This window comes from Rhinolophus sinicus, chromosome 17 (genome assembly GCF_057876585.1).
Source record: "Rhinolophus sinicus isolate RSI-liver-muscle chromosome 17, RSI-T2T, whole genome shotgun sequence".
Taxonomy (NCBI): domain Eukaryota; kingdom Metazoa; phylum Chordata; class Mammalia; order Chiroptera; family Rhinolophidae; genus Rhinolophus; species Rhinolophus sinicus.
In genome coordinates, this window is record NC_142517.1 from 189,445,985 (window position 1) to 189,473,086 (window position 27,102).

General features: G+C 35.0%; 1 long non-coding RNA gene across 1 annotated transcript in view; it reads left to right on the forward strand.

Annotated features, from left to right (window-relative positions):
- Nucleotides 1–27,102, forward strand: part of LOC109445101 (uncharacterized) — a 220,119-nt gene that overhangs the window by 136,042 nt on the left and 56,975 nt on the right. The window contains exons 4-6 of the long non-coding RNA XR_016019633.1: nt 5,560–5,610; nt 8,079–8,250; nt 10,490–10,619. This is a non-coding gene — a long non-coding RNA (uncharacterized LOC109445101). The remainder of the gene's footprint in view (nt 1–5,559; nt 5,611–8,078; nt 8,251–10,489; nt 10,620–27,102) is intronic.

Genomic DNA, 27,102 nt, shown 5'->3' on the forward strand with positions numbered 1-27,102 from the left:
GCAGACTGTTCTCAGGTTAAACAAAAAGAAATCCCCTTCACAGTGTGGTCTGTTCAGCCCCATTTCTGATAGAAAAAAGTCATATCCCTGGCAAAGACACACTTAGTGAGAAAGATGCCCTGGTCTGTATTATTTTTACAGACTGTGCTCTTTTCTATCATATAATAGATAGATATAATTTCTATCTTTTCTATCATATAATAATCCTATAAAATCAATGATTATGATCATCCAATTCAGTATGGTGAGTATATAATATACAGTAGTAAGAATTCATCACCAAACACATTCTTTGCAAAATTCTGACCCCAATCAGTATTCTAAGAAAAGTGGTTACAATACATTGTAGAGGGAAATAAACACATTGAGAGATATCTTACTTTATTTTAACTGAACTATGTGTGCACAGTTTACTTCAAAGTCAATTCTATCCCAATATCCTGGAAATAATGTATGCAAATGCTATTCTTTCAATATATGGCTATTTGTTATATAATTTTAATGTTCTACTCTAATATTTATGTTGTTTTAAAGAGAAATCCAGCATACCTGACAAAAGAAAATAAATTTGATGCCATGAAAATACCAATTTAAGGCTGAAATCTTTTGAAAAGTTGTCAGTTTGTTTGTTTGTGGTGGGTCAGGAACTCTAATGTATTTAAAATTCAAGTTTTTCAAATACATAACAACAATGGAGTCTTTTACTGCCATTTTCCCAAGAAATAATGTCATATCATATCATGAACAATAAAGATAATAAAAAATATTAGACAGGGAATACTGTAGAAAATATGCAAAGTACGAAGTTGGTTGATTGACAACAATATCATGAAAATGAAAGTTTTATACCCTTGTTCTTCAAGGGCTTAGCCTCAAGGAGTTTCTTGCAATTAAATTGAATTTTCGAGTTTGTTCTTTATTCTTCATTTCTGCAAAACTCAAGTTCTTTATTTCCATGTTCAGAGGTTTGTTCATTAGATGAATCCAGTGTAAGCTCAAGAATCTATTAATACATATTCATCTCTGATTACATCAGCATCGGTGCGCTGCCAATGAAAATAAATGCCATTAGAGAGCCACATAACTCCACCTTTAGACATGTCTACCTTGTTATTATTGTGCAGCAAAATCTAGTTTCCCATCTCTACCACAGTCCTGGGCCCACTTTGATGGCTCAACAACTCATGTGTGTGCGTAAATAAAGAGAGGATAAATTCTCTGGGTCCTTCCCTTCAACAGTACAAAAGAACTACAGAGATTTTGATTCAAAAATTTGTATTTGCTTTTATTTGTTAAAGTAGAAGGGTGCAAATTAGATATTTAATTTCCAATTGATATAAAGAGTTCCACTGGAAGATAGAGTAAGAGTTACTTGGAAAATTCAGAAATAATTGTGGGGCTTGTTTTTTTCCATTATGTTGCTATATTATGCATGGACATAAACATGCATCAGTTATGTATTGTCTTCTGCCCATTGAGTGAGAAACGCTTTGCCCACATGCAGACATCTCCAGAGTGTTAACTTTACACCCTACTTATTTCATTCTTTTGTTTTAAAGCTCTATTGTTTTTTTCCAGCTACATCTCTTCCCCTCAACAATTTTACAATTTTGATTATATTTATAATAATAAATTCATCTTCTTCAGTTTCCTGAATACTTGAAATAGAGATTATTGATTTCTCTAGTGAATCGTCAGCAAAATAAAAAGTCTTTAATAATCAAATTGATCCAAAAGCATAGCACATAATTTTAGTCATTTAGGAAATTTTAGGCAAATAAATAAAATTATAATACCCATGCAGTTTCTCATCTTGGAAATATCTTAACCACAAAATAAAGCTGTATATGTGAATTTTGTCAATGGAGTTTCGTAAAATAGTGTTAAAATATCTATCTCTCTGAACTATAATACAGTTCTCAGAGGTATATCTGAGTGGCACTGAACCCCTGGAACAAAGAAAATGTATGCAGTAGTGTAATTTTCAAATTTAAATTCTTCTGGAGATCTTCACCTAGTTCAAGCATGCCTTACATTGTACTCTTAATTATCTACAACAGCATTTCTCAAAATGTTTCACAAAACTCTAGTTCCACACAATGTCTGTAAGATACTTTTTGGGAAAAAAGTTGCGTCTGTGATAAATTAAATTTAAAAACTCCTATATTAGGAAGGCTTCTCAAACTTTTTAAGTGCATTTTAACTCTTTTCTGAGAATGGGACTTAAGATATGACGTTCACTAAAAGCACTTATCACAAACCTTTTTTCTTGTGGAGCACAGCACCAAGTAGGTTGTGAGCTTGTGTTTTGTGAGCTGGTTTACATTCCAGATATCACCTTTAGGACTAAGTGCCGAATTCTTTTTGTTAACCTCTGTTTTGCTGATCTGAGCAGTCCTCAGTGAAAAGTATCTGAGCCCAGTCAATTCTGTAAATCTTGTGTGTGAGGGTAATGATCAGAATGGCAACACCTTCCTCATCCTCTTCAATAAAGAAATGCTGTGTCCAGTTGATTGGAGGAGGTCAGGTCATGAGAGAATGGCTAACCCTAGTCCCAGTGTCCACTGAAAATACATGTCCCTTTCAGTTCTCAGAAAAGGAGAGGAAAAGGCCCAAACTCACACTTCATTTTTCTGGATGTGTCCCACCGGTGATGCCTATTTCTCCCAGTGTGAGCTAAACTCACAGACTCAATGGCCCTATTTTCAGCTTCACATTGCAACTAGTTTTTCTGTCTGTAGATAAAAGTTCAACAGTAAAAGGTGGATGTCATGCTCATGTGTGACATTGCTACACTACAGAACTAATGTTTACAATATTTGAGAAAATTCAGCCTGGCAATGCAGATCCATGATGAGGATATTAGGAGGTGGAGGGGCAGTAAAAGAAAAACAACTGAAGTGTAATAAGTATTTACTATGCATTCCAGCTGTCAGCAAACACTTTTACTTTGGATTACTATACGTAATATTCTTGCATAAATTGGACCAGCTCTCCCCTACTCAGTTTCCTTACTCCATGTTTGAAATAACGGCAACATAAAATTATTTAGCACATCAGTTATTGCTATGAATCACTTATGGATTCAAGAAACCAGACACTCTCATTGCTCTCTTCTTTAGGTACCATGAGTGTTATGCTCTTATATGCAAAGCTAAGGCAAAGGAAAGTCTCCAAACTTTTAAATAACTTCATTACTGACACAATATATGTATTTTTCCTAGGTAACACTGTCATATCTGGTGGAGTGCTAACTGAGAATGGCTGTCAGTTTCACTCACCTACACTAACTAATAAAAGGCAAAGTTTACTTGTCCTTGTGTGGGGGCAGAGCCCCAGAAAGTAGTTTCCAGGCTCTCGGCCTCACATAGACAGGTGCTGGCTCAGGTAGTAAATGGCCATCAATGTAATTGGATGGCCATCAGCTGTGGCTAGTTGGCCGTCAGCTGTAACCAGTGAGCCATTGGCCACTAATATAACTGCTGTGGCTACTCTAGAGGAAGAGAGGAAGAATGGGGGCTAGCAAGAAGATGGCGGCTGGGCTGGCAAGCATGGATGGCGGTTTGCGGACAGTGTGGATCCAGCCTCCAGTGAGAGTATAGTGCCGCCAGAGAGAATATAGTGGTATGACTCCCCTACCTATGGCTCCGTGGGTGTTCCTTTTTGGCCTCACCATATCCTGCGTTCTTGTATGGGGAGCGGGAGCAGAGACCCCACCGGACGCCCTGCATGACAAATAGCGCAGCGAGCAGGGTCTCCCGCACGACACCTTGTTTTGTCTGAAACCTACAGCCCTGCCTTCAATTAGAAACACTGCTTGTATGGTCCTGGTGTGAATAAAACCCAGTCAATATCTAAATTTCAATAATTCCAGAAAGGTGTTCAAACTTGAAGAAGGAGTTCATATACTAGAAAAAAATAAAACAGAAAATGGAAGTGTGCAGCTGAACTCTTAAAGGATTTCTTTGTTTATTTTTTCCCTTTGCTTACAGTTCAGAAAGCTAGACTAATGGCATCTGTTGTGAGAGACGACTTATTAGCCTTCTATCAGCTGGGAAGGCAACTATAAATGGGGACTCTAACGCAATCAAATGCTGTCTGCGTTCAGTATTTTAATCACCAAGATGGTGCGGTACTAGAGGCATGAGCTATTGTTTTTTCACTAACTCGTTACTGTTATTATTTTCTTAAAAGAAGCATTGAATAAAGATATCCATTCTATCATATGAGAGTCAAAATAAATTCTAACAAACTTGATTTCAGCAAATGTTTGCTAATGGACCCTTAGTGTACAAGCAAGAAATTAGTGACGCAAAGGGTCAGACCAACTATTAATAAATGTATTTATTCTTCTGTGAGGAAAGAATTTGAGATGAACTATCCCTTCCCAGGTCCCAGAACACCATTCAGAAATTATCTCTGATAAGATCAATCCATGTTAATTTATTCTGAACAGTGTCTATGAAAATATGCCTAACAATAATTTATTCTGACTAGTTTCTGTGAAAATATGCCTAACAACTACGTAAAGGTAGGTTCAGCATGCATACTCCTCAAATGTTTCAACCAATGTCAGCTACTGAATTTACTCTCCTGAGATGCTAAAAATTTGAAATGAATATAGAAAATGGCAGACAATCTGTTTAGATTTTTCTGACTTTGGGATTCAGAGGGCTTTCTAGATTAAGAACAAGTGTATTCTTAAGAATGTGAGAACTTTGCCCCCTAGGAGTGAAAGGACAACTTTATCCCAAGAGATTGACGTAAAGAGAGGAAAGCAGTACAGTTATACTGCAAATTAGATTCGTAGTTTTTAGTAGGTCAATACTTTATGGAAAATCTCTAAGGTATCATCATTCTTCCACATTTGAATGAGAATGTATTGCTTTCCCACAACAAATTTTTAGGATCCCAAAAGATCCTATAGCGGTCAAGAATGTACCACCTAGAGAAAGAGAAAACTGTCAATGAAACACATTACAAGAACCAAGAGGTCTGTAGGAAAGTGATGCTGACGTGTCCAGGGTGTATCAGTATTGTAATATGTGGTATCAGGAAGCAGTAGGCTGTGGAACACGGTTTTTTTCTTTGACTCACATATCCTACCTAAAATCAGTGGGTAATATAGTACCCTTAAAGGGACAATTAATGTGCTCCATTGAGGGGAGTTTTGTGAGTATAGAAAATTATACACTCTGAGGAAAATTTTTTAAGATAAAAAATCTAAAATCACAAGCACATTATCAGATACAAGATGAACTTTTATTTATAACGAAGAAATGAATCAATACTAACTAGTTTAAGAAGCTGATCCATACCATAAATATCTTAAAATCCAGACAAATAACATGATGTTCTTACTAATTAATTAACTGCCTCACATGTCTTTTATATATTTTTTCTCTTCATCTTTTGATTGCATACTTTCATGCTTTCTTAATGTGTGAATGATTTCATATTATTATTTCCAATGCAGAAAGAGAATTCCATTTTTTATGTTTCAGGTCTGACTCACTCTTTTCCAAACTTTTTTCTTCTCCATCACGCTGCATGCCTTAGGATATGCTCATATTGCAAGATGACCTCTGACCCTGCACCTTCATGACCCAGGTGAGCTGGCACAGATGATGTAGGCATTTTCCTGGAAGCCTTTCCTGTTCTGGGATTTCCAGCATTAACTTCACTATTATATGCAAGGAACAAATACATAAATATATCCCACAAATCCAAACAAAATGCAATCACACGTCTCCTTGTCCTTTACTGGAATGTCAGAAAGCCAATGACTACTTCAGCCTTTCAATGTACGTTGTAACCCATTGTGTATGAAAAGTAACATTTAAAAAAAGTTTTACAGAAACATATGACCACATGAACACTTCTAGTTTTATTAACTTCATGCTGAATATGCCTTGGTATCTTCAATGTTTGGTTTCCAGGAATATGATTTTGTTAGGAATATTTTACCATGACAGAACTGCAGTACCATTATTTTTAAAATACGTTTCCTCTCTAATTCTTTAAACATTTTATAATTCAGAAAAAAAAATTTCTATTTTCCCTTCTGTCAAAAATCAATGGCTAAAAATATTCCTATTGTCAACTGAATTTGCGCTGTAATGAATTGACTTGAGAGTCAGTATGGAACAGCAGTCTCAGTTTCTCTCATTTAACCCATAGCAAACTAGTAATACAGTTTGAAGAGTTGGTTTGGGTTAATTTAGATATCAGTAAATATTATGAATTGTATTTTTTTCCTTAAATGAAAAACCCAGTTAATTAAAAAAATTAAGGGGTTAACTTTCACTTTTTTGCCCTTTTAACAACATAAAATGATGCCCAATACTTCAACCCTGATGATTTTTAACCCCCTATTTGATGATCTCTGGAACAGGACCTTACACGTGCAGTTTTGCGAAGGGACCCAAGAAGGTAGTGGGAGAAGCAGAGACGCCAGATAAGATTGTTCTACAACATGTGGCTTAAAATCATGCAATAACCATCCCACCCAACCAACTAATACATGCTTGTCTCAAACCTTTTCCGTAAGACCAGGCCCTAAGATTGAGAAGGAAGGGAAGAAGAGAGAAAGGCAACAAATAAGTCAAAGATTATCATACTCACCATACATTTACAATTAAACTGCTTAGTGATGTTTTCAGTTATTAAGATGTTTTGATGGATTATTTTCAAAGGGAATATCCACTGGGATGATATTTAATGAACTCTACTTTGTGTTAAGGAAATTATGATATCATTTAAAAATTTCTGGGCATTTTAAAAAGACGTTGACTTTGCCACCAATCCTATAAAAGCTCATCTTAAATATGAAGATAGTAAACAAAAAGAAAATTAATTAAAACTTTTATAATGCTCTTAAACTATCATACTAATTTAGGTATCTCAAGTAAATAAAGTCATAATGTGATTTATGCAAATTTTGTAGTACACTGGTATTTGTTGCCTAGTCATTATCCACGGATATTTAAACAAATAAACCTAGAAACAAAATTATATATTTTTAAGAAAAGATAAAATTTAAAATGGTTGTATCATTATTTTAAAGCATATTTTTGATTTATGTTACTGATTACATCCATTTTCAAAAAAGCAACCATTGTGTGATTATTGTGAAAAAGTGGTCTCTTTAAAACGGATTTTCTGTTTTTCTTGAGGTTTTCATAAATATGTTGTTATTTACTAAGGACAAGTGGAACAGCTTTAAGAATCCCTGGTAAGGCCATACTCTGGATGATCAAAACTATTTTCTGCATTGTTATAGATTTGTAGATTTAACCTAAAAATAAAATTATAAAAAGAATATAATGAAAATAAAGAATTCTTATACCCTTGAATTCATTGAATAAAAAATTGTTTCTGTACACTGAAAGTAATAATACACAGTAGGTGGTACTGGCTCTCTTTCTAGACAAGAAGAAGGAGAAGAAGAAGGAGGAGGAGGAGAAGTCCACAGATTAATTACTCAAAGAATAAGAGATAAATACTACCATTTATAATAGATAAAGCACAAGAAAGAAAAAAAATATGACTGATTATTTTTTGTGTGTGTGAAGATAAAAAAGGAGGCCGTTGTTATTTGCCAGCTCTTAAAATCTTTTCATTTGTGTCATCTGAAATAACACGGCCCAAGCTGTGTTGTCCACTGATTTTAAATATGATTGGGGATAATATTGAGCCAGTTACCATGAATTCACTAAAGTTTTTCTAGGAAAAGCATTTTTTTTTTTTTAAATGAGTGAGAGAGTTAGGCAAGAAGCTTGCCTATTCATTCCCCAGCTCTCAGAAAGGTGAGGTGATTCTGAATAAAGTATGAAAACTCTCTCTGGGATTTTTCCTGGGATCCTGTGGCACACTTGGCAGATCAGGGAGTATTGCTTTGGTGTCCCCTGACTCTAGGGTTATGTATGTATGTAGTTATTATATTATCTATGGAGGTTCTTCAAAAAATTAGGAATAGAGTTACCATATGACCCAGCAATCCCTCTTCTGGGTATCTAACCCCCAAAATTTGACGGCACTTATTCATAAAGATATATGTGCCCCTATGTTCATTGCAGCATTATTGATGGTGGCTAAGACATGGAAACAGCCAAAATATCCTTCGATGGATGATTGGATAAAGAAGATGTGGTATATATACACAATGGAATACTACTCAGCCATAAAAAAAGATGAAATACTGCCATTTTGGACAACATGGAGAGATCTTGAGAATATCATGCTAGCAAAGTAAGTCAGATGGAAAAAGTCAAGAGCCATATAATTTCACTCATATGTGGGACATAAAACTTAAAGCAACAAACAAACAAGACAGAGTAATAAAAACTCAAACACAGATAACAGTTTAGTGGTTACCAGAGGGTAAGGGGGTGGGAAAGGTAGGTAGAATAGGGTAAACGGGCTCAAATATATGGTGATGAAGGAGAATTGACTTTGGGTGGTAAACACACAATACAATATATAGGTGATATATGATAGAATTGTACACTTGAAACCTATATAATTTTATTAAACAATGTCACCCCAATAAATTTAGTAAAATTAAAAAGATACAATTAAAGTTTCACAGAGATGATGATCAGACAAGAATTTGCCTTGAAGATGAATAAAAATCAAATAAGCAAAAAAATTGGAAGTCAGAGATAAAAGGAAAGGTATTCTAAGGAGGGAGATAACCTGAGTCAGGTAAGCTCTGCATGGGTCACCAGTCTGGAACACAGGATTGCTCCCAATTTTGTCTAGGAAATGAAGGCAGAATTCAGTCTGTAAAGGGCATGAGTTACCCTCCAAGTGGATAGTGGAATTGACAATGAAGTCATCATTGTAGGCCTGAATGGGGGAGTGTCATAGGGTGACAGCAGTATTTTTAAGGGACATCATAGACCATAAACTTTAATAAATTTTATTATCACAAAAATATATGTTTCTGGACTAAAAATAAAATCCTTGATTTGCTATTGAAATAGAAACACTTCAAATGACAAACTTTCCTATATATGTTCTTGGGTGATTTATGTGAATAATTATTGCTAAATTAAAATCACAAAACTTTAATTTTAAGCAGTGTTTTCTATGAATGCATATCACTCGATATTTACTTATTGAAGTGAAAAATAAAGTGGAAAGAAAAGCAAATTTTTGTTATTGTTTTGAATTGCTTTTAAATTCCACAATGTAATAAGCTACAAGCACAGTGTGAAAAGATATTGGTAATACACACATCAACAACGAACTCTAAGAATACACACATAACTGTTACAATCCTATTAATAAAAAGACAACCCCATAAAAATAACTAAAATATCTTACACAGCCTTATATAAGCATTTCATAATAGATAATCAAAATGGCCTATGAACTTATAAAAGCATGTTTACCTTTCCTCCGCCATGCAGGGAAAAGCAAATTAAAGCCACAATGAGCTGAAGGTACATACACGTCTGAATGACTAAAATGAAAAATATTTTTTAGAATACCAAGTATTGGTGAGGATGTATAGCAGCAGCTTTAACTCTCATACCTTCTCCTGGGATTGTGAATTGAGGCAATTTATAGTTTAGCAGTATTTACTAAAGCTGAACTTCTGTTTAAGCTATGATTCAAAAATTCTACTCTTAGGAATACCCAACTAAATTGTATGTACATATCTTCACAAAAGACATTTACTAGAAATTCTTAGTATTATTTTTCATAAGATCCCTGAACTGAAAATGATGATCTCAATACCCATAATTGTAGAATAAATAAATAAATGGTGGTATATTCCTACAATGAAATGCTATATAGTAGCACTCATTGCTATGCTATCACTGAGAAACAATGATCTGCAACTAAGCAGAAAAAGATGGAATCAATTTCAAAATTATTGTGTTGAGTGAAAGAAGCCAGATGTAAAATAATTTAATAAACTACGATCACACTTTCATAAATTGTAAAAACAGACATAATTAACCTATGGTTTTAGAATCAGGAGAGTGTTTACCTACAGGGGGCAAAACAGTGGGTAGAAGGGAGCGTAGGAGGGACCTTCTAGGATACGAGGAGTGTTCTAGTTGATGCTCTGAATGATGTTTGTAGGAGTGTGAGCAATTTGTGAGCAAGTTGTACAAATCTGCTTTATGATTGAATGCCATTTTGTGTGTTTCTTATACATTTAAATCATTTCTAAGATGTCCATCATCGTATATTGGAGATTGCAAAACCACTGCCGGATGTGGGTATAAACGCTTCCACATATTTATTAAATATTATAAAACCTAATGAGTGGCTTTGAAATTTGAAGACTAGTGCATAATTTTCCATGCTGAGTGACTTGTGTGTGTGTGTTAATCTTTCTAAGTGTGAGCATATTAAAATTGGAGCAGCTTTCTGAAAAATATGTAATAAAGCATATTATTTAAATATTAACATAATTGAGCTGTAAAGAAAGAGGGACTTTCCTTCTAATTTTTCTTGCTTCTTCTTCAAGGAAATTGAAAATAGCGAATTACCAGGTCACCCCGTCATCTAGAGGATTTGAGATGTGCTACTTGAGAGTAGCTATGGGAGCAAGGAAGAAGAAAATAAAGAGAAGGAAGAACTATAGACTGAAACCCCAGGTATCAAATATTCTTCAAATTAGTTTTCTTTTTCTCTTCTTTCCTGTCATCTTTTACCCTCCCCTTTGAAATTATCTCCTCTCCTCCCCTTTTTCCTTTACTTTCCCTAGAGATGGAGCTAAGATACTTTAGTCTTTTCTCTAAAGAAATTCCCATCCAAGTTTTCATCATTTCAAAGGTTTTAATAATATTTTAAAATGTATTTTAGTATTAAGTTGAAGCCTCTGTGATTTTAATTATATTTGTTCAAGTGAGATCCCTATGGCAAAAAAAAAATTCTTCTCTGTGGGAACAGCTCTGTGTTTAAAGTAGAAAAAGGATAAAGTAGAAAACCTTCATAGAAAGCCTGAAGATTTGGAAAAACTATAAAAAATGTCATGAACCAAATTAACCTCCAATTAAAAAACGAAAATTTCACTTGATGTTAAATATCAACAAGTATTTTGGGAAAGACTTGGCACTATTAATTTTTGTAATCTTAATCTCTCAAGAGTCTCAATGATATAGATTTATATTTCACCTAAATAGTTGATTCTGTTGAGAATCCTGGACTGTCTAACATCACAGAAATAAACTGAAACCTCTAAAAGTCTCGCTACTGGAGACTTATCATGATATTGAGTCTGAAAGAAAAAATCTCCTATTCCACCTGAGCTGTATAAATTATTGAATATTCTTTGGAGAAGATAAAGATACACCACAGGATCCTTCCTGCCAGGGATGCTTACTGTTCTTGTCTCTCATTCATTCCACACAAGACAGAAAAGCTTCAAAGAGCCTGGAATCATATCATGCTGCAAGTTCCTTGAGGATGGGATATATATTTGCATCTCCAATACCATCCATATCCCTGATATTAAGTAGTGCTCAACATAATTTTAATTGAGTGATGTTAATAATATTTATTATTTTACTAACTCAGATAGATTTGAGTAAGTGTTAAGGTATCTATGAACCATTTAGAAACACATATGATACTAGCATTCGACACAGTTGACCACTCTCCCTTGAGTGACTTACTTCACTTGATTTCCAGGACACCATTTTTCCTCGTTGCCCTCCCTCTCCATACTCTATTTACTCTGAGACACGCTTGCTGGTTCCTCTTGTCTCCCTGATCTTTTAACGTTGAAATCTTCCAAGACCCAGTCATTGCATCTGGTATCTTTCTTTCTACTCTCCCTCTTTTCATGATCTCATCTGGTCTCATGGCTTGAAATACCATTTATATGTTGATGATTTCCAAATATATATCCCCAAATCGAACTTCTCTCTTGAACTTCAAATCGATAGTTCTTACTACATATTTGAAATGTCTTATAGATATCTTAAGCTTAACATGTCCAAAACTGTGATTCTGTCACTACCATCCCAGCACTCATTTTAACAGTGGTTGTACTTGAATGGTGAAATTTTAAAGCTTTTAGTACTCTTCTATAGTTTCTCAATTTTTATAATAGGCTCTGTGATTTTTGAAGAAAGATGTACATGCATATATATGAAAAAGACTTCTACTATAACACAATAATTTACATTTAAAAATAGTTATGTACATAAAATAAGAATTTCATATAAAACACAATTTTTATGTTTAACTTATTTCCTCATTTTATTTATTTTCAAAAAACTGGACAGAATTTGGATTACTAGAGAAAAGGAAAAGAAAGAGAAGAAATAAGGGAAAATATAAAAGCAGAGATAAATGATGGTAGTAAGAAGTCCAAGAGGGAAAAAGTAAAAGTAACAGAAACAGAGGAAAAAACAAAAAAAGGATGAATTATGGAGATTAATCATCCCTTCCTGTTTTACCTAGTTTTTGTATCACAATTTTGAAAAAGATAACAAACACCAAAGGAGTCATAAGTAGGATATTTAACATTTGAAACCAGGTTGGTTGCTAGATACTCACAAGCCTATATGAGGCATTGTGCTACAATTAAAAGACACTGGGAAAGACAATTATCTATGTCAAGTGACCAGTGTCAAGCCATCCACACAGTATCGTGCAGAGCATGTATTTTGACTCTAGGAGCAGACACCCTTTAACTCACCTTTGTGTAATAACATACATAAATAATTTGCTGTCACACAAAGCCTTTGCCACTTTATTTTATCATAGTGATTAATTAATTGACTCAGAGAGTATTCATTGAGTTTTTCTTCTTGCCAGATACTCTTTGATGTTCTTAGGTAATATCAGTGAACAATAAAATAAAAATATCTTCCTGAGGGAACTTTCATTCTACTTGGAGGTGGTTGTAAATTAGGGGGGACAAAGTATCAGCAACTAGCATAACAATAAGGAAACTATATAATACTTTTTTAATGCTAAAAATGAAGTTGTAGACTCAAAATTCTATACAATTCATTTTTAATAACAAGTCTAATTAGGGGTAAGAAAGATTATTTTTATGAAACTGAGATCATGAATGAACCACCAAGTGAAGAGAAAGAAAGGGATCAATAATATCAATCTTAGATCAAAACAGGATGCTAATTGGTAAGATATCTTTCTAATATTATTGAACTTTTTGATTTAAAAAAATTGGATAAAAAACTGTTTATCCATATTTAAATATTTGCATTTAATCAAATATCAAAACAAATTAATGTGTATATATTGATGGTTTCATATAGTTGTCAAATGCTACTGTAAATCTGTCTGTTTTTTAAACTGTTACATCAGGTCAAAATCTTCCAGAATTGTTGGGTCTGTGCTCTTAACTAATTAGCAAGTCTTTCTCTCTCAGCTTCTAGTTCTCTCTTACATATTTAATTGGTTTCCATTCCTCAAGAATGTTTCTTTGAGTTCTACAATTCCATATTTTTTGATAGGATGGAGGCAGGGAGGAGAAAAGACATTGGTAATCCTTGCTTTTATGTCAAGGAACGTCAAAACTATTTTTTTATTTTTGCATCTGATAAGGAGATCTTGTAATAAATACTTCCACTTGACAATTTTTTTGTGTGTGGGGGGGATATTGGGGAACAGTATGTTTTTCCAGGATGTCAAGTCGTTGTTTTTTTCAACCTAGTTGTGGCGGTGGGGAGCGCAGCTCAGCTCCAAGTCAAGTCATTGTTTTCAATCTAATTGTGGAGGGAGCAGCTCACTGGCCCATGTGGGACTCAAACCATCGACCTTGGTATTATGAGCACCTTACTCTAACCATTGGGCCACCCCACTGCCCCACTTGACAATTCTTAATTTGGTAGCGAGAACTGTGTTTCTAGAAGTGGTATTATTCCTAGTAAAGGAACTGGATAATTGAACCAGCACCCAGAAGGAAGTGTTGCTAAGAAACCAAGTCCTACATTGGGAATCAGAAAATTCTGATTTGCTTTGCTCTCATCTAACCATGAACAAGCCCCTTGAATGTTCTATACTCCATTCATTAGTAATAAAGATGTTCTTATCAGCCTCATGATTAAATGATCAAAGTTAAGAACCAATTGGAGAATAAAAAATTAGATAAAGTGACTAGCTGGAAAAACATTGTGTTTGATTAACAACAATTAAAAAACCCAAGCTCTTTATGTATTAACAATGTGATCAAAATACATAGACATGTTCTTTTGTATTTGAATCAAGTTTCTGTCTTGTTACTTTAAGTCACTGCATAGAGTGTTTTATTTACTTGCCAGATCTTTTCTCCCTTCAGTGTTTGCCAAGCTATTCATACATAGCCATAGCTTAGTGTTCTTCCTTTGTAAACAAGGGCCTTACATTAAATTCTTGCCTGAGATTCATGCTAAATAAAAAAAAAAGTCTAATTTGATATATGAATATATCTGCTGCTTCACTGACTATAAAAGCTGTACAGCCCATTATGTTTCCCTTGTTTGTAGTAACTATCAGAAAGCCTGGAGTCAAACTTAGCACCAAATACTTTAAATCTCCTTAACCCACAAGCATGTTAATTCATTTATTTGCTTTAGCCTTATATATCTTCTTTCATACTGTATTTTATTTTCTAAGCCATCTTCAGTTCTTTCAGATCGATACATGACATAAATCCCTGGGGGAAAAATACTGGGTAAAGCTGAAAAAAGTCACTCTTTGTTCCTCCTATTCCATAAAAAATGTGCAGCTTCCTGAGGGGGAAAAAAATTGAAAGATATCTTTAATGTATTATATTGTGAAAGTACAAGTGTCATTTCCACCAAAGAGCTAGAAAAGGGAAAGTATGAAGTTTTCTGATTGCTAAGGTTAGAGGAATTTACTGAAAGTAAGAGTTAAACAATTATACTGTTTGCAAAGAATTGGGGCTGCTTTTCTCCCGTTGGTTAGTCAGGGCATTTTGTTGTAAGGTGAAGTCACCCAGTGTCCACTTCTTTCCTATACCATAGAAGAGGTTTAAAAAACATCAAAAATAGACATAGCTTTCACCAGATGCATTCTCTTTTCCCTCTTTCAACAGTCTTTTCTTTCATATCCTCCCCTCCACTAGCCTCTTCTTCACTGCAATCATTTAGTTTAGGAGATCGCAGCCCACCATCCTTCACTTAGTCATTTGGATTATCAAAGTGAATGCCAACTACCCCAAAAGAAGAGAATAACCTGTTGATCAAGTGATTGTGTGTATTACCTATTGCAGTAAGTGAGACCACACTATGACATAGTCTAGTGCAGGATAGCTATTTAAGAGGTTTTGATGTTTGGGCTCAAGTATTAAGATTGGTTTCCATGTGGGGATCTTACGGGATTGGCAGAGTTTGTCAGAGGAGATAAATCAAGGCAAGAATATGTTTTTCAGATCAGACCAGGTTTCAGTTCAGATGAGGACCCTGCAGACTTTCTTTCCCCTATTTCCTTCCCTGATCTGCTTATTATGTTTCTGGGAGGAGAGGGGTAAGACTAGTGCTAGCATAGATTAAATGTTGTAAGTGAATGCTAAAAATCTAAGAATTTTTTTTAATGACTACATTTCATAAACTGTGAAATAATTTACTTATGCATTTAAAGTGAGAATGTATTGAGTAAAATCCTATTTATCGGTCATGGTCATTATTAGAATTCAGAGAATCAAAAATTTCTGTTATAAGATATTGTGTCTTTATTTCGTTAGTGATGGCTGTTCATTAAGTGAAACAAAACACAGTGTTAATTTTCATGTGACCTTTCAAAGTAATACATTCTGTCACAATTTTAAAGTTCATTATTTTTTTAAAAAGAGAAGAGACTGACACTCATTGAGCACGTATGGTTTGCCAGAAAGTGGTCATGCTATTTTCACATTTCCCATTATCTCTGTATTATTGATGAGAGAAGTGATGCTCAAAATGCTTAAGGAAACTTGTCAAGGTCAAACAGGTATCTGTCTTCATATCTAATATTTTTGACATTGCAGGAAGCTGAGCTAAATATGATAATACTTTTACTACAGTAACGTGTAAAGCCATAAATCAACAGGTTACTAAGGCAATCAATTTCAGTGATGAAGGGAAAAGACTCCTCTTTTGTTACTGAGTACATATTTTGAAATAGTTTATACCAAGCATGAAATGGCTCTACCTCCCCCTATTATAGATGAGGAAGCTAAGATTTGGGGACGTTAAGCAGTATGTCCAAGAGATATGATTGTGAGTAGAAAAGGCAAATTTCCAACCCAGCTCAGCATGACCGAAATTTTCAATAAACTGGGGAAAAGCAAAAATGTGAGTTAAGACAACCAAAAACTATAATTTAGATACTGCTATTGAGCTTCAAATATTAGTAACTTGGTGTCATACAGGAGACTCAGCTCCCGCTCCCCGCACAAGAACACAGGATATGGTGAGGCCAAAAAGGAACACCCATGGAGCCATAGATAGGGGATTCACACCACTATATTCACACTGGCGGCTGGGTTGGAGACACAGGATGCCCGATCCACCGCCTGCTTCTCTGCCAACCAACCAACCCCACTCTCTAGTTGCAATCCGTGCTTCTCTACCAACCATCCCCACTTGCTAGCCACAATCCGCCTACCACTTCTCTACCAACAACCAACCCCCTAGCGTAGCCACGGCAGTTATATTAGTGGCTAATGGCTGACCAGTAACAGCTGATGGCCACCCAGCCACAGCTGATGGCCATCTAATAACCGAGCCAGCACCTTTCCATGTGAGGCCGAGAGCCTGGAAACTGCTCTCTGAGACTCTGTCCCCACACTTGGTTAACCCTTTCATTATTTATGCAAAAGCAGAAAAGCCATCCAAACAATTAATGAGGTAGACAATGGACAGACAAATGTGAGTACATTTGTTCTCCCTTCTCTACCAATAAGTGCACAGAGAGCATTGTGGGGCTGGGAGCCCATAGGTTTAGAGGTGTCCCACAGCCTTCATAAGCACAGTAAACAAAGTAATAATCCTGCTGATGAATCCATTCTCCTCTCAGTATTCTTCTTCTCTGTTCCTTGTTAACAAAATCCGGTCACTTCTTAATTGATAAGATCAGTTAAAAAAGAACTGACCAGATTTTGTTTTTTCTACACTGTGTTAATTTGCCCTGGTTTAAGTGGCTAAGTCTATTAGTTTCCTATTGCTTCTATAATGAATTACCATACATTTAGTGGCTTAAAACAATAGAATTCATTATCTTATAGTCTGGCCGTCAGAAACTAGAAAACTCTTGTAGTGTTAGTAATATTAACATTCAACAGTTTTTATAAAATATGGGCTCTTAACACATTAGCACTGTTGCCTCAGAGCAACATTGATTCATTTCTCTAATGCATTTTGCTTCCTCTTTCCATTCTGCAAAATAGCTGGCAGCTGGTTTATTCTAAGAATGACAATCATCTGTAAATACCAAAAGCAAAAAAACGAAATCCAAATATTCTGTCAGGAATATCTGAGATTTCAGAGTGTCTAACAATACTCTGATTTTGTTACATCTTCTATTTCTTTTTATATATTTACTTTCTATAAATTCAAAGTGATAAATTATACGTTAAACAGAATTAAGTTGTTTTAATAATTTTAATTAGTTCTTCATGATAAATTTTTTTACCAATGCAATAGACAATGGGAAGAAGCAGAGAAAGAGAAAAATAAGGCGTTTTATAATTTTCCAAGATATGAGACTCAGCACTCTATTACTGCAATTTGACCAAATTTTAACCCAATGAATTCTCGAATTTACAATATTTTTGAGCATTTAAACAAGAAAATCATTCCACAGAAAATATCTGTGTGAATTCAGGCTCTTCATGAAATCATTACAAATATGTTCATCTTACTCAGCTTTATAGTCATGACGTGTGCTCAATGTGTACTTAAAAAGAGGTTGTCCTAAGTTTGTTTCCAAAATTTCCCACATTAGTGAATACATTAGATTAAGGAGATGATTTGAAGACTGTTTTCTATAGAGCACTGGGGGCTTCTGAAAAGCACCTTTGTGCCATCTCAAACAGCAAGTCACAGAGTGGGGTTGTCACCTTCCTCTACTCTCCAGAGCATTTCCACTTTTACCTGTTTTGTATAATAGAGGAGAAATGTTTTCTTTGAAAGTGGTGAAAAATAACATTTTATTAAAATAAAAATTTGGAATCCATTAGGTTAATGTGTTTTGCAAACACTAATCACTTTTAAATGTAAATTTATTACCTACAAATCACAATATAGAAATGATAGATCCATGTAAGCAAGTTTATCTAGTTAACATATCATTTCCACACAAAAGACTCCTGTTTAGAAAATTCAACATACAGATGAGAGCTCCGGACGCAGAGAAATTGGAAAATGTTTGGCTCATGGCACAATTCTAAAAAGGTCAAAAATGATTGGGAATCCCTGTTGAAGATCCCGGCATCCAGATTTCAGCTAAGGATTCAGAGCAGGAGGGTCAGGGATTCTGAAGGTCTGGAAAAAAGAGTATGCTACGAATGAGCTTTTACAAATTCATGACTGGATGTAGGTGATGACTTCAGGTTGGAGTCTATTTTCAAGGTTTTTAAATGATTCTCTTAGAGATATTAGAGGATGTGCTTAGGATTTTTTCTGTCATTATAAATTATTTTAGCTATCCATGATACTTTTCATTTCTGAACACAACATCAAGCTTATAATAATGCAAGATTTTAGTTAAATAGATTCATTTCTAAGTACAGGTTTCTGCGAAATTAAAAATAAACACCATCAGTCCTTTCATGAATTAGGAAAATCTTGATGAAATCCTTCTTATGATTTTTATGCTGATTTATAAAGACAGCATGAGAGTCATTGAACACAGAATTTAACATCAAGGCATAAAATCTATTTTGTCCCCCAAAGTATTTTTTGATAATCAAGTTTATGATTGAGTTAGGGGTATTTTAAAAAGAAATGGTGCAAAATGAGGTAAAGGGAGGCCTGCAAAAAGTTAAAAAATGAACACATTCCTGAGTGATCAGCAGAGAAAATGAATAACTCTGCCTCCAAACTACTTTGTTGAGCTAAGGCTTTTTAACATGCTTTCTCAAAGAATGTGGCAAGCTTAAGTCTCTAATGAATAAGTAGTGGGTACTATTTTATTACTTCAATCTACTTGATTAACACTGAAGCTACTTATGCCCAAGTTTCAAACATTACATTTTCAAGTAACTGTATTTCATATTGGAGTGTTCTTAAAGCATGCTGAAAATAAAATATATGGTGTCCTACATGAAATTATACATAATTTAGTAATTGAGGTGCTCTCAGCTAGAGGCAGCTGCAGTTCTCTGACACTGATCACAGGAAAAGTGCTCAAATTCCCAACAGAAATATGTCACATAAAAGCAAAGTGGTTTTATTAGCACAGATATTAATAAGCTGCAGCAGAGAGAATGTCTTTTATGATCCACACAGAAACCTCTCCTATAATGACCAGATAAACCATTCGCAAATATCAATATAAATAAAACTGTACTTATTTTGACGCTTATAGCACCCATATCAATAGCAATAAATCATACAAAAGTAATTTGCTTTCTGGCTCCATTTGTGGAAAACATTATGAAATGTATACCATACAATAAGCAATAAGTACATAAATGCCATTAGTGTCAGTATGTTAAAAAAGGTAATAAAAATAAAATTCAATTGTAAAGCACTGAAAAAAATGTCAAATAGAAGCACTGCATCACAAATATCTCATATTTTTCAAAACATCAATTACATCTATGATGAAGGGATAATGGAGAGAAATTCTGACAGGAAAGGGGTAGGGTGAAGAATAATCAAAATTTAAAATCATATCAAGTTATTCTATTTTATAGTTACTAAGTTATTTTTAAACCTATCAAACTCTAATAAATTTAAGGTATTAGATTTCATATAATTCCAAAGAAAAAGAGGGAAGGACAAATGAAACCCGGGGAGAAAAATTGGCAATAGTAGGTTATTAGAAACTTTCTAACCATTAGCAAACTCCATTGAATCACTAATACTTTTAGTGGGAATTAAAAACAACAATAAAAAACACCTTGTGTCTAGCAAAACCTTTCCAAGACTTAAGAGATATCAAAATCTAAGCAACACAAGAGTTTCAATAAGAATCTATTTACATTCATACTGTTAATTATTAAACAAAGAGACCATTAGACTGATGTGGCTCTAATGCCATGGCGACCTATATCAGCAAACCAAAATATAAGTCTGTGAATGCCTCAAGATTACAAAATCCAAACCTAAGGACATCAATCACAGTCAACCAGGCTTTAAGCAACAGCCAATCAATAATTTTCTTACTTTGCTTCCACTTTTTCTCTGTAAAATTCTCTCCCTGAATGCCTGTCTCAGCAGCGCCCCTAACCACTTTCAGTTCGGTGCTGCCCTCTTCGAATAGCTACTTGCTCAAATAAACTCTGAAAAATTTAAATATCTTTTCTTCTTTGAACTACTGGCACTGGTTTCCTGAGGAGCATCATTCTTATGTAAAATATATGGGAAAGAAATTCTAAACTTACTGTGAGTTACAAAAAAATAGGTATTGGGTGAATAGCCTTTTTTATATATGATGATTCTTTTAAATTTTAATGTTAGATGGGCACATATAAAGCAAGCCTCTTTAAATACTTGTGTTATATCTGGGAAATATTTTTCAGGGAAGAAATAAAAATGCAGACTACTTCGATTTACTTAGATATTGAAAAACAAGCACACTAATGAAAGCAAGAAATTTGTCACCAAGAAATATGGAAAAAATAAACACTGACTATAATTATTCCAAGAACATTGAGACAGAGAACATTTTACAATAGATTTTGACACATGTTAGTTGGGAGTTATGGCAGTAATTAGCAGCATGACCCTAGGTAACTCAAATAAACTTTCTAAGTTCTTTCTCTAAAAAATGAGGGAGCTGAACCAAATGATTTGAAAATCATTTTCAAACCTTAACTCTCTACTATTTTGCTATACAATAAGAGGAAGAAAAAAGACAATTCAGAAATAAACCTTTCAAGTGGCTTTATGAGCCTCCCTTTTTTTGTTGTTGGAAATATAATTTTAAACATCAAATATATTAGATGTGTTTGTATTTTTTAAATTATATCTAATTTAAACAGATAAAAATTTACTGGTCACTCTAAGATAGATTATGTAGCTAAGTACTGTTTTTCCTCGCAAAATTGCTTCAAAAGCCTTTTGTTATCTTAAATATCATGACAATTAAACTGTGTACTCTTAAAGGTCAAGAAAATCAATCAGCAGTCATGATCAAAGTTTTACTCTTGGAAAGTATTTTCGTCTCAAGCTATAACACAGTAAATATTTAATTTCTAAAATGAATTGCAAACAGTATCTTGCTTTTGTTTTTATTTTATTTTTTTCTACCAGGAAAGAATGTACCTCATCTATCTGAGTTGGAGTTAAATGCTTAGTAATTCTTAAAATAATAAGGCAAAAAGCAGTTAAAATTTTACAGTTTGTAATATTAAAATTAATAAAGATATTAGCCCTGTTATAATGAATATAAAGAAAATGGGAATAAAAAATGTTCTATGAAAGGTTTTTCATTCAGAAGAACCTGAATCCCTGACCACCATGCCTTTCTCAGACCCAAATACTTGCTACATTTGGCTATTTACTAGGAGAATTGAAAGGAGTACCAAGAGGATCGCCTAGATGCCAAACATATTTCTCCCAGTCCCTGTAATGTAACACATTCCTGTTTCTCCTGAAAGGACCAAGACCCGCTTCTCACCTGCTGGTCCATGAACTCAAGGGGTCCTCAGTGCCCAGGTAACAGTCGTATCTAATAGTTCAACAAGACACTTGTTGCAGCCCTGGTGTAAGTTTTCATCCTTTGGGATCCAAGTTATCTAATGCTGAAGCCTAGCACTGTGGGGACAATAAATACAAATTCTCCACCTGGGTCTTTGGGAGGGTATAAGTGGGTCACTCCTGCTTTCACCCCTTTTCTCCTAGATCTATGCATTCTACTGGGGACGACGCTATGTACAATTCTTTGATTCCGTATGTCAGTTACGTTCTGGAGGATGGTCCCCGTGCTCACAGAGTAGCATTTCTGAGATGGTGCTGCAATGGTGCCTTCAGCAAACTGTTCCGATGCTCCATGAGGCTGGCAGATTCTGGGTGGCAACACAGGGCTTTTCTCATACCTTCTTTACTGTACAGTTGTACTCTTTGCAGATATGATGTTATACAAGATCCTGTGAAAATGGCTCAAAGGCTCCATGGTGGTGCTCGCCGAAGCCCTGTAAGAAAAGGCAAACGCATATCCAACTGGCACGTCTATTCCTGTCATAGTGAATCACTGGCTCAATGTAGTCAACTTGCCACCAACTGACAATTGGTCTCCTCAAGGGAAATGTGCCATATTGGGGGCTCAGCGTTGGTCTTTATTGTTGGCATGTTGGGCATTTGGCCGTGGCAGCAGCTACATGGACTTCGTAAGGAGGTAGGGCATGTTGTTGAGCCTCTATTTGGTCACCATCTTTGCCTCTATGGCCACTGCATTCATGTGCCAGCATGGCAGCATTATGGTGGTAGAGGCTGTTTTTTATCAACTGGACAAGTCATTTGATCTTCAAGTTTATTTTTGTGACTCTTGGTTGTAAATCGTGTCTGGTGGGCATGTACATGTGATATAAAGATGTTTACACATTGTATCTATTCCCATATGTATATCTACTGAGTAGCCAGCCAGACCACTTGCTACTGCCCATGTGTTCCTGTATATTCTAATTTTGGGGCACTTATCTGCCCACAGAAAATGGGAAAACAGGTACAATTCCCAAGCTTCTGTTTAGTGGGAGGAGTTCATCTGTCCCTGTTTTCCCAGGTCATTCATTAGTGAGGCTATAAAGCAACTGCCACTATCCACCTTCAGTTTGCACCCACATACCAAGCTGACGTATTTATGACCCAAAAGCTTGGTCCATTGGATTATTTCCTCCTTCATCAGTTGATCACGAGTGATTCCCCATATAAAGAAAGCTCTAGGTGTGAGCTGAGAGAATTGTTGGTGGAACAGTGGTGGGTGACATGAAGATTTTGAATATTTGTTCATGTTAGCAGCTTTTCATGTCACCTGATATATATTGTTAGAGCATTATTCCCAAATTGGAATTTTCTCAATTGAGGAAGAGAGACCTACCAGGAACTGTGTTTTCATCTTTGTAGAAGTTTATGGGTTTTCTATGGCTACAAAATAAATGACCACAGAGTTAATGCCTTTAAACATCTTATGTTTAATATCTCAGTTTCCATGCGCCAAGAGTCTGGCAATTTTGGCAGGGTCTTCTGCTCAGAGCCTTACAAGGCTGAAATCAGTGTTGGTTGCCTGTGTCTTCATCTTCAAGCTCTATTAAAGGCACATGTGATTCCAAGCTCCCTTAGGTTGCTAGCAGAATTCATTTACCTGTGACTCTCTGACTGGTGTCCACATTTTCTTGCTAGCTGTTGGCAGGGAAGCGCTTTCAACTCCCAGAACACTCTCAGGTCTTTGCCACGTGGCCCTCTCCATAAGCAGCTCCCATCATGGACACTTTTTTATTCTTCAAGGCCATCAGAAAAATCTCTCTACTTCAAATCTCTTGACAGAAGGCCTGATTTGATCAAGCTCATCCAGGATAATCTCCCTTTTGATTAACTCAAAGTCAGTTGATTTGGAACTTTAATCACATCTGCAAAATCACTTTGCCTTTGTCATATAGCATAATCTAATCAAGCAACTAGCTCATCCGTCTACATCCAAGGAGAGATGATTATACAGAGCATGTACCTCAGGGAATTGAAAGCTTTGGGGTCATCTTAGAATTCCTCCCATTACACTTATCAGTCACATTCATTTGTTTATTTTCCAATCACTAATCTATGATGTACATTTTAGTCAGTCTCATGAAACTACTGATTATTTTAATTTTCAGTCTCTCATATTAGAGTAGTTACAGGTAGTACTGGGAAGCACTAGGAAATGTTATTGTTGTGAACAATATTTTTACATTGATACTTGTAGGTCACTAAGATTGCCCATTTTGCTAAGCCCATTAAAGGAAAACTGTTACTTGAGAGGGGGTGATATGACTAAGCCAGTTATTTCAACAAGTGATAATGCAACAGATTTGTACCAGTAGGATAGAGTGCTGTGAAAAATTAGAGCACACAGAAAATACATTTTGATGAGGATAGAAAGATCTCTAAATGCCCAGAACCCACAGGCTCTGGGTGAAGAGTGGGGTTAATAAAGATATAAAGTGTACAAGGATTCAAAACAATGTTTTGTTTTGTCTAGAAAACGTATTATCAGCAAAAAAATTAGTTATAATTTATTTTAAAATAATTCAGCATTGACAGTGTGATATGTATATATGTAGATTATTTATCTGCACCCAAGGAAAAGTTAAATTTGAACTATCCCAATTAGAAAAATAAACTCTAAGACCAGTTAGGGAAGAACTAAAAGTCCCTAATTAGCTGCTTTGGCTTACATTTCAAATAACTATATCTGCGTATTAAAGAATTCATTGATGAACATGAGGGATTAACAAATTACTTATGAATTGAGTAATTTTCAGAAAATGTGAATTGACTGCGTTTTGTACAGGCACCTGTACTCATGCATGAAGGTGGTTAATGAACCAAGCAAGCTGGGTAGCTAGATTTTATCCCCACATTTGGAGCAGCATGTGCAATTCAGAACTCCCTATTTTTTCTCTTGTCACCCATCATTTAGCAGAGGATTCTGTTGTGTGGTCCAATCAGGATGTTAACTAGTCCCACCAAAAGAATATTGTCATGCAAGTTTCAGAGTAAACTAGCAAGGTGCTAGTCAGAATGTATAAAAGGAGAGAGTTCAAGTTTATAGTAATAGTTGAACTATTTTTGAACCCCCTTTTTAGTGGATTTTTTGGTGTGTTGCAGACTTTGATCTAGGATTTACTTTTATTGTAATTTACCACCAGGTGCAAGGTATTGATTTACCTAAGAGGCTTTGGGTATTCATTGAGTATAATCTGACAATTATGAAAGATAAACTTAGCATATTTGCCATTCACTGTTGAGAGAAACAGCAAGCAATCACTCATTACATTTCTTTAAAATGTCTACCATTTAAAAGATTGAGCATATAAACTAAATACTTACTGATAAACATTTAGGTTCTTTCCAGTGTTTGACTTTTGCAAATAAAGCTAATGTTGACATTGCCATACAAATGTTCAAATCTTTGTATGAATATATGCTTTCATTTTTCTTGCATAGAGTGGAAGCATTGGACAATATGGTAGCTGTATTTTTAAGTTTTAGAAACCCTGCCAAAGTGTGTTCCAAGGCAGTTGCACAATTTTACATTCCTATCAGCAGTGTATACAAGTTTCAGTTTCTCTTCATCATCGCCAATACTTGGTATGGTCAATCCCTTTAAATTTAGACATCCTAATAGGTGTGTAGTGATAGCTTATTGCAGTTTTAACTTGCATTTAACTATAACCAAAGATTTTAAGGCGCTTCTTATGTGCTTATTTGCCATCTGTACATCTTCTTAGGTGAAATGTCTGTTCAAATCTTTTGCCCATTATTTTTTGGAAGGTGGGGCTCTCATTTTCTTATTATTGAAGTTTGAGTGTTCTCTAATAGTTTAGATAAGGTAGATTTAGCAGAATATTTCAGAGTATATGCTGCTGTTAACCTAAATAGAAAAGGCCTTTCAAAGTAAGAGGCAACAAGCATTTATTTGAGATCAAAAAAATAACTATTCGGGACACATTGATTCAGGCAGAACCCCAAGTAGTGTTCCAATTAGGAGAAAAAGGCAAGTGGTATTTATGAGAAAGGGAAGGAGAACAATTACATCAACAGAAGGAAAGCACGTTATTGATGCTGATAACATAATATAGTGATTTTTATTCTAAAGAATGTTTTTAATGTTCAGCTCAGTAGTCGTCAATCCAGTAGTCATAATATCTGATTTCTTATTATATTTGCAAACAGCTCTTTGGGACACAAGGTTGCTTTAGGCCCAGTCCAGAGATTATTTTGCCTTGTTTTAACATTCCAAAGATTTGAGGCGTTAGACATGCAAGGCAGTTCCTTTGGCAAGACAGTTGCATCTCCATTTAAAAGTGGCTCCATTTATTATTTTTTTGATACTCTAAAGGTTAAATTACACTGTGAAATATTTGGCGTCAAGCCATAGATTCTATGGCTGGGAGTTAGGAATATGAGTTACGATGAATGTTTCTGGAGCATGTTTAATCAATGGAATGAATGAATGGAGGCTCAGCAATGCAGAAGATTCAATGAGTATTATTGCATCCAAGGAAAGGTGGAAAGAAATCAGACCACTAAGAAAGAAAATAATTTTTAATTTGTTTTCTTCTTCTCTTAAAATGGGTGAACAATCTTCCTGAGCATTTAATGAATCTCATTCCTCTCACCTCCATGAAGACATGTCATCCATTGAATAGGCAGCAGGCTATTTTGATATGGCTTATATAAAATACCTCTTAAACAAATGGTTAGCCTAGGCTTGCCACTCTGTATAGGTACTGGTTTGAAGGTCTCTAGACAATGCTATTCAGAAAAATCACAGTAAGCCAGTTGGGTATGGACTAATGTTATAGATGAGGGAACAACATGTCATAGGTAAGAAATGTTCTAGCTAAGACCTGAAACCATCCGTGACAATTCTATGCTCTGTATTTTCTAGTGGGAGATAGAAGTGAAACCTAAAGAAAAAAGCCAGAAATGGCAGGGACAGAGCACACTTGTTGAACTGCTCTTGTGATTCAGTCACATTCCAATTAAAGAACAAAACTTACCATTGCCTTTCTTTTTAACTAAATAATTGTCTGTCCAGATTATTACATATGGTGTAATTTCTCTGTTGAAGGGCAGCTCTTTCCAATTTTGAAGGACCCAGGCCTCATTTACTAAATAGAAATTTCATGCCATAAAAATGTAAATTTTCTAGAGAAAAAACATCAATCCATTCTTAAAGAATAGAAAAGGCCCTTTTACATTTTTTTTTAATTAGTGGAGCACTAATGCAACATCAATAGTAACATACTCACCA